Below are 8,457 nucleotides of genomic sequence, written 5' to 3'. Positions count from 1 at the left end.
CCTAACCCTTTTCTCAAAACTTTTTCCGTGTTGTTATGTGTAAGAGGTGGTATTTATAATGGGAAATATTATGTCTTACGAAGCTGCAAATTCCAGGTAATTATCAGTGGGCAAGACACTTACTTGTTTTAAGCCTCAATTTCAGCATCTGAAAAATTCGAAGAGGTACCTTAACAGCCTGTAAGCTGAAAGCTCTGCCACATTATATTTTGAGACCCTTTGGGGCTCTAAGCTCTATGACTCTGTAATGCTTTGTAGCAGAACCTCTTCAGTAATTTATCCCTTAACAGATTGCTTCACATGTTAGTAATAACAGGAGGCTGAGGAAGGTTCATTAGAAGAAGATTAAGGGAAATGGAGAAGTCATGCTCTGAACCCAGAAAAGAACAGTGTTTGGAGGTAGAGGAAAGTGACCTGGTAGAGGTAACTGTTCGGGACCAGAGGCCAGGTAGAGGTAAAAAATAGAAGAAAACAGACCAGAAAAGGGACAAAGCCAAGGAGGAGTTCTTTTGCATGAATTTGCGAAGGAAACACATTTAAGAGGTGGAACAAGCTCTTAGACTTGTTGGTAGGAGGGGTTAGCCTAGCCTCCCTCCTGGTTCTTATCTGAGCAGGCCCCATGGTTGTGAATTGTCTGTGCGCAGTGCCTGTGGGTTCACTGGCGCTGCCGAATATGGAGGCTTAAAAATTTGAAAGGCAGATATATCTGCCCATCTTTATTCCAAAGCATTTTCCCTTCTCAGAAGCTGTGCTTTCAATTTAGAGGCTGCTGTGAAGGTTGAACCCTCAAGAGAGTCAAGGCAATGTTGTATGTGGGATATGGTTGAAACCTGGGCTGAGGCAGAGAAATTCTGATGATTCTGATGCAGTGAATCTCTGAGTGTCTGCCTGGAACCCCTGGGAGTTGCTGTTATTGTGGGCTCTCAGCTGGAATATATTCAGTACATTCAAGTTTTTTATTGTGTCAGTTTTCACTCCAAATTGCATGGCAGCTTCTGAATATTCTGGTATTAGCTTGTCCCCTGATGTTATGGTTTTTTCCTTCTACTCTTTTCTAAATCTGAAACTATTAAACTATTAAGAGAAATGCTGTGTGGGATAAAGTCTTGCTCCTTTCTCTTCCTTGGCCATCTCTTCTCCCTTAAGTTTAGCCGTGTTACTGAAGATTCAGAAGTTCTTGGAAATTTTATCTTGGTAGTTTCGTTACTTTAACTTGATTTTCTACACAAGGGAACTCCTCCTGGATTTGACCTCTACCTGTTTTTCATGTCATCTTTACATACATACCAGCTGTTAGGAGGTGGTGAAGAAGATTGGACAGTGGGCCTTGGCAGGGGATATTCAAAGCATCACTTTCTCCCCTTCTCCGAACTGTGTTGACATTCCCAGTGGCCGCTGGGGGGAGCCACATACCCACATTCTCTCAGACTTAACAGAGTCCCTTTTCAAGGAAGCTGAGATCATAGTCAGTTGCGGCCAATATGAAAAGTAAATTGTTTTAAATGCCTTTGGAAAGAAAGCAGCAATTCAAACTGACAAATTTATGGGTTTAAATTTGAATCAAATATTGTATTTGACTTTCTCCGTTTTTTTTTTTCTCTAGAGGATGTGGAAACTAATGAAAAAGGGACTGTATCTTAAAGGAAAAATGCATACTTGCAAAGCACTGCTTTCCTAGCTTCTTTTTCCATGCACTTCCCAGGTTGGTAGCTGTGAGGTGGTCAAAACTCCAAATATGTTTGTCTTGTTTAGGTTATAAGGCTCTGATGAGTTATTACAGATCCCAATTGTCTAGAAAGATAGGACAAACAGCATTGAAGGGTGTATTTTTTTATTTCATTCTTCTTGTTTTGCATCTCTCAAGTGTCTCTAAATGAACCTATTTTTTAACAATATCTAAAAATAATCTTAAATCATAATGTCGAGAGAGTATCTATAATGTGGGAAGCAGAAATATAAGTAGCAGAGATATCAAGGCTACTACTTCTGTATCAGTTTATATCAGTGACTCTTTTGTGTACTGTTGGAACACAGGCATACAAAACAACAACCACCACCACCCCCACCCACACACACAAACTGAGAAAGAGTAATGAAATTAAATAAAGAATGGCATATCATCTCAGGAACTGGGATTTATTTATTTTTTCTTTATTATTTATTTTATTTATTTTTTTTTAAAGATTTTATTTATTTATTTGACAGAGATCACAAATAGGCAGAGAGTCAGGCAGAGAGAGAGAGAGAGGAGGAAGCAGGCTCCCTGCTGAGCAGAGAGCCCGATGTGGGGCTCGATCCCAGGACCCTGAGATCATGACCTGAGCTGAAGGCAGAGGCTTAATCCACTGAACCACCCAGGCACCCCTGGGATTTATTTTAAATCTTTTTTGGAGGAAGAGGGTCAAATGTATATTGAGAAACCTTGGATGTAGGATTTAAGAAGGCTATAGACCCAGTGACTTCAAACCTCAATTAATGTGTTGCAGACACAGTGACCAGTGCCTCTGATACCCCTTAGCTTTGCTTATCTGTGAGGAGGACCCCTCATTTGATTAGACTGTGTCAGTAGTCTCTTCATTTTCTCACCATGAATTTCACTGAGTTTCATAATCTTTATTTGGTTTCCATTTAACTTCAGTATAATCAGCTATCTCTTTGAAGAATAGTAACAAAAAATCCTAAAATTTTAAACAGATTAATACTATGCCAGATTTATGTGATCTATATATTAATGTTCATTATATTTGAAAAGACAGACTCTTCTATAGCAAAAAAATTTTAAATTAAACAGTATTATAATTTTGTGACCTAAAAGATCACCTCAAATAAACCTTTGTTTTTTCATGATTAAAAAGAAGAGTCATATCCATGTTTGTGGCCAGACTACTTTGGAAGAAAATTTAGTTATAGATGTGATTGGAAAATTAATTTTCACCACCATTATTAAGATACTGTTTTGTAAAGAAAGATACAGTATTGGCAGATTATTTTGAGGAAGTTGTTTTGTAGAAAATGAGCATTTGTTGAAGGTTTGCACTATATCAAACATTTTATATATATTTATTCATTTACTATTCCCAGTAACACAATAAAAATGCTATATATTTTACAGGTTAGGAAACTCAAGTGCAGATGTTAAATAATATATACAACTTTAAATGGTTAATATCAAAGACATAGTCAAAACAGTTCTCTGTGATACCAACATCTATTCTCTTAAGAAAAAATTTTCCCTTTTGCCCCAGTATTCTTAAGAAATAATTGACATACATCACCATAGAAGTTTAATGTATACAACATCATTATTGATTTGCATATATTGTGGAATGACTATCACAATAGCTTCAGCTTATATCCATTTTCTTGTATAGATACAATATAAAGAAAAGAAAGAATAAATGAAAAAATTCTCCTTAGGATAATTCTTAGAGATAATTCATCTCCTTCTGATGATTTACTCTGTTAACAACTTTTGTGTATATTATACCGTGGTATTACCTATAGTCATTATGTTGTATATTATATCCCAGTACTTATTTATCTTGCAACTGAAGGCTTGTACCTTTTGATCATTTTCCCCTGATTCTCCCTCCCTCTACTCTCTTTGGTAACCACAAGTCTGGTCTCTTTTTCTATGAATTAGGGTTTTTTTTTTCCTGTCTTTTTTTTTTTTTTTTTTTTTTTTTAGATTCCACATAGAAGTGAGATCATCCAGTTGTTTGTTGTTCTCTAACTTATTACACTTACTGTAATACCTTCAAGGTCCATTCATTTTTGTTACAAATGGTAGGATTTCCTTATCTCTTATGGCTGAATAATATCCCATTGAATATATATACCATAACTTTTTTATCTATTGATTGATAAACACTTTGGTTGGTTGTTTCCATGTTCTGGCTATTATAAATAATGCTCTATGAACACGCGGGCACAGATACCTTTTCAAGTCAGTGTTTTTCATACCTTTAGATATAATCCCAAAATGAAATTGCTGGATCATGTGGCAGTTCTAATTTTTAATCTTTTTGAGTATCCTCCATACTGTATTCCATAGTGGCTGTACCAATTTACAATTCCATCAGCAGTGCAGGAGGATTCCCTTTTCTCCACATCCACACCAGCATTGTTATCTTTTGTCTTTTTGATGATGACCATTCTAATAGTCATTGTGGTTTTAATTTGTATTTCTCTAATTACTAGTGAGGTTGAGCATCTTTTCATAACTGTTGGCCTTATGTGTATTTTATTTGGAGAAATGTTTGAGTCCTTTTCCTGTATTTTGAATTGTCTTTATTCTTTTGTTCTGTTTTGTTTTGTTATTGAGTTGTTATGAGTTCTTTGTATTTTTTGGATATTAACCCTTACCAGATACAGGGTTTGCATATAATATTTCTTATTTTGTAGATTGTCTTTTCACTTTATTGATAGTATCTTTTGCTGTGTGGAAGCTTTTTAGTTTGATGCAGTACCATTTGCTTATTTTTTATTTTTATTGCTTGTGCTTTTGTTATTTTATACAAAAAAATTATTACCGAGACCCATGCCAGGGAGCTTTGTTCCTGTTTTCTTCTCAGAGTTTCTTCTAAGTGTTTACTGGTTTCAGGTCTTATATTTAAGTCTTTTATCCATTTCAAGTTATTTTTTGTGAGTGGTATAATATATGGGTCTAGCTTCATTCTTTTATATGTGATTATCCAATTAAATACCATTGGAATCTTGATAGAGATTGCATTAAATCTACAGATGGCTTTTGGAAATATTCATGTCTTAACAACATTAATTCTTTCGATTCATGATCATGGAACACCTTTTCATTTATTTGCATCTTCTTCAGTTTGTTACATTAGTGTCTTATAGTTTTCAGCATAGAGATCTTTTCCCTCCTTACTTAAATTCATTCCTAAATGTTTTGTCCTTTTTGATGCTGTTGTAAATGGGATTGGTTTCTTCATTTCATTTTTCAGAAATTTTGGTGTTAGTGTATAGAAATACCAGTGATTTTTGTATGTCAATTTTGTATCTTGCAAATTTACAGTGATTTTTGTATGTCAATTTTGTATCTTGCAAATTTACTGAATTCATTGATTAGATCTTTAAGTTTTTGAGTTGAGACTTTGGGATTTTCTATATATAAAATCATGTGATCTTCAAATCAGGCAATTTTAACTTTTTCCTTTACAATTCTGACACATTTTATTTCTTTTACTTGTCTGAATGCTATAGTTAGGACTTCCAATGCTATGTTGAACAGGATTGGTAGGTGTGGGGACCCTTGTCTTGTCCCTTACCATAAAAGAAAAATTTTCATTCTTTCATTATTGAATATGATGCTCACTGTCAGCTTGTCATTTATGGCCTTTATTATGTTGAGATATATTCCTTCAAGGCCTAATTTTTTAGGAGTTTTTTTTTTTTTAATCATGAATCAATGTTGAATTTCATTGAATGCTTTTTCTGAGTCTTTTGAGATAATCACATGATTATTTTCTTTCGTTCTATTAATGTCACATTGATGTGTTTGCTTATGTTGAGCCATCTTTGCGTCACAGGGATAAATCCTACTTGGTCATGGTAAATGATCCTTTTAATTTCCTGCTGAATTTGATTTACTCATATTTCATTAAGAATTTTTTCTCCTTTATTCATCAGGAGACTGGTCTGCAGATTTGTTTTTTTGTTGTGGGTGTTACTTTTTTTTTTCTTGCAGTGTCCTCTTCTGGTTTTGGTGTCAGAACAATGCTGTTCTTGTCAAATGAGTTTGGAAGTGTGCTTTCTTTTTTATTTTTTGGAGGCATTTGAGAAAGATTGGTATTTATTATTCTTTAAGTGGTAAAATTCACCAGGGAAGCAATCTGGTCCTGGTTTTTCTTAATTGGGAGATTTTTGATTATTGATTCAACCTCCTTACTAGTAATTAGTATATTCAAATTTTCTATTTCTTCCTGTTTAGTCATGGTAAGTAGTATATTTCTTTTTTTTTTTTAAGATGTTATTTATTAATGATAGAGAGAGCAAGAGAGGGAACACAAACACAAGGTAACTGGAGAGGGAGAAACAGGCTCCCTGCTGAGCAAGGACCCTGATACAGGGCTCCATCCCAGAACCCTGGGATCATGACCTGAGCTGAAGGCAGATGCTTAATAGTCATTAAGCCACCCAAGCACCCCAAGAAATATATTTCTAAGAATTTTTCCATTTTTCTAGGCCATCCAGATTGTCGGCATATTCTGAGCATTTGAAGCTCTGTGGTATCAGTTGAATGTCTCTTTTTTTTTATTAATAATTTTGTTTATTTTGGTCCTTTGTTTTTGTTTTGCTTTGTTTTGTTTTGCTTGGTTAGTCTAGCTAAGGATTTGTCAATTTTATCTTCTCAGAGAATAAACTATTTGGTCAGTCTTTTCTATTGTTTTTCTGTTCTCTATTTAATTTCTTTTCTAATATTTATTATTTCCTTTCTTCTGTTAAATTTGGGTTCACTTTGTTCTTTCCCTGTTTCTTAAGGCATCATTGGGTTGTTTATTTGGGATATTTCTTTCTTCTTAGTGTAGAAGCTTATTATTATAAACTTCCTCCTTAGAACTGCTTTTACTACATCCCATAAATTCTGGCAAGTTGTGTTTCCATATTTGTTTGTTTCAAGAAACTTTTTCATTTCTTCTTTGATCCATTGGTTGTACAAGAGAATATTGTTTAATTCTCCTGAGTTTGTAAATTTTCCAGTTTTCCTCATCTTCAGTTTTCTAAGATTTGTTTTGTGGTTTAACATATGGTCTATCCTAGATAATGATTCATATATGCTTGAAAAAAATGTGTATTCTGCTGTTGTTGGATAACATGTTCTATATGTGTCTGCTGGTTCATTTGGTCTAAGGTATTATACAAATTTGTTGTTTGCTTGTTGATTATTTCTTGATAATTGTTGAGAGTGGGGTATTAAAGTCTCCAACTATTATTATATCATAGTTTATCTCTCCTTTGACTCTTTAGTTTTTGCTTTGTATATTTAGGTGCTCTGCTATTGGACACATAAATATTTGTAAATTTTATATCCTCTGGATGTGTTGATCCATTTATCAGTATATATAATCACCTTCTTTTTCTGTTTATACCATTTTTAGTTTAAAGTCTGTTTTGTCTGATATACATACAGTTACTCTTGCCTTTTGATGGTTACCATTTGCTTGAAATGTCTTTTTCTATTCCTTCACTTTCAGTCTATGTGTCTTTAATGCTAAAGTGAGCCTCTTATAGGAAGAATATTGTTAGATCTTGCTTTTTTTATTCCTTCAGCCATTCTCTATCTTTCGAATTGATAATTTGATCTGTTTACATTTAAGGTAATTATTGATAGTAAGATTTACTATTGCCCTTATTTTCATTGTTTTCTGCTTGTTTTGTAGATCCGTTGTTCCTTGCTTCTTATACTGCTGTCTTTTTAAAATGTGTTTTAATATCCTTTGATATCAGTGTGCTTTGACTTCTTTATAATGGTCTTTTGAGTAATTATTGTTAATATTTTTCTTGTGGTTATTGTGAGGCTTATGTAAAATGTCTTAGGCCAGATGTGAATATTGCTGGGGTACAGAGGTAGAGAGATGACTGTGGGGAGAACACGTCTCCACTGAGCACTCGTATTCAGCTCCTTCATTTTCAACATAGAAGAAACTCACATCAATTCCCTGGACTCTAGAGGCTATTACAATGTCCCTATAATAAAAACCACTGGATCAGGGTCTGCAGGTTTCCTTATCATCTGATCAAGTACAGAAAGAATCATCTTGATGTCACAAATCTGCTACTTTTCCCTTTAACACTCACCGTCAGGTTCCTTGGGCTAAAATCAGTCATCATATCTCAAGCTGTGATGATAAGGATTGTATTGAGCAGAATGTTGTCAACCAAACCAGGAACCTTGGACAAGAAACTCTGGCTGAGAGCACATGGCAGTGTCTTCTTTGTGATGAAGACTGAGATAAAGGTCTGTGGGAACAGACTGGCACCCATTGGTCATGGTCACAGCCAAATACTGTGGCAACAACAGTCCTGTAAGCAATATAGTTCTGGAACATAAGAGTAACCTGGCTTCAGGCATGTACATTCCCAAGTCTCTACTATATGTTCTGCCATGGAAAAACAATGGAAATGCACAGTAAGTGAATATCTATCTTATCAAATGCCAGACCCTAGAAGACTCTTGCTTCTTCCTGCTACCAGTGGGGTCTTCATTTTTTCTCTTGATCTAATTATAGAAAGATAAACTGTGATCTTTAAACTGAAAAAAAGTAAAAAAAACCACTTTAAACATTTGTAAGACTATTTGAAAATGATAACAGCCTAACTTCCATAGAATTATCATACTTTACACTTTTACTTCTCCCTCTCACATTTTAGGTTACTGTTGTTTCAATTTTTTTTTAATTTTTAAAAATTTAAAAATTTTTACATATTTTAAAATTT

The 8,457-nt window shown here is 34.3% G+C and overlaps 1 pseudogene; it reads left to right on the top strand.

Moving 5' to 3' along the window:
• The first annotated feature begins 354 nt into the window (after positions 1–354).
• On the top strand, positions 355–8,153 carry LOC116582216 (annotated as a pseudogene).
• The last annotated feature ends 304 nt before the right edge of the window (positions 8,154–8,457 follow it).

The sequence above is a fragment of the Mustela erminea genome, chromosome 2 (genome assembly GCF_009829155.1).
Source record: "Mustela erminea isolate mMusErm1 chromosome 2, mMusErm1.Pri, whole genome shotgun sequence".
Taxonomy (NCBI): Eukaryota; Metazoa; Chordata; class Mammalia; order Carnivora; family Mustelidae; genus Mustela; species Mustela erminea.
The sequence above is the reverse complement of the archived record's forward strand: the minus strand, read 5'-3'. Positions and strand labels throughout refer to the sequence as shown.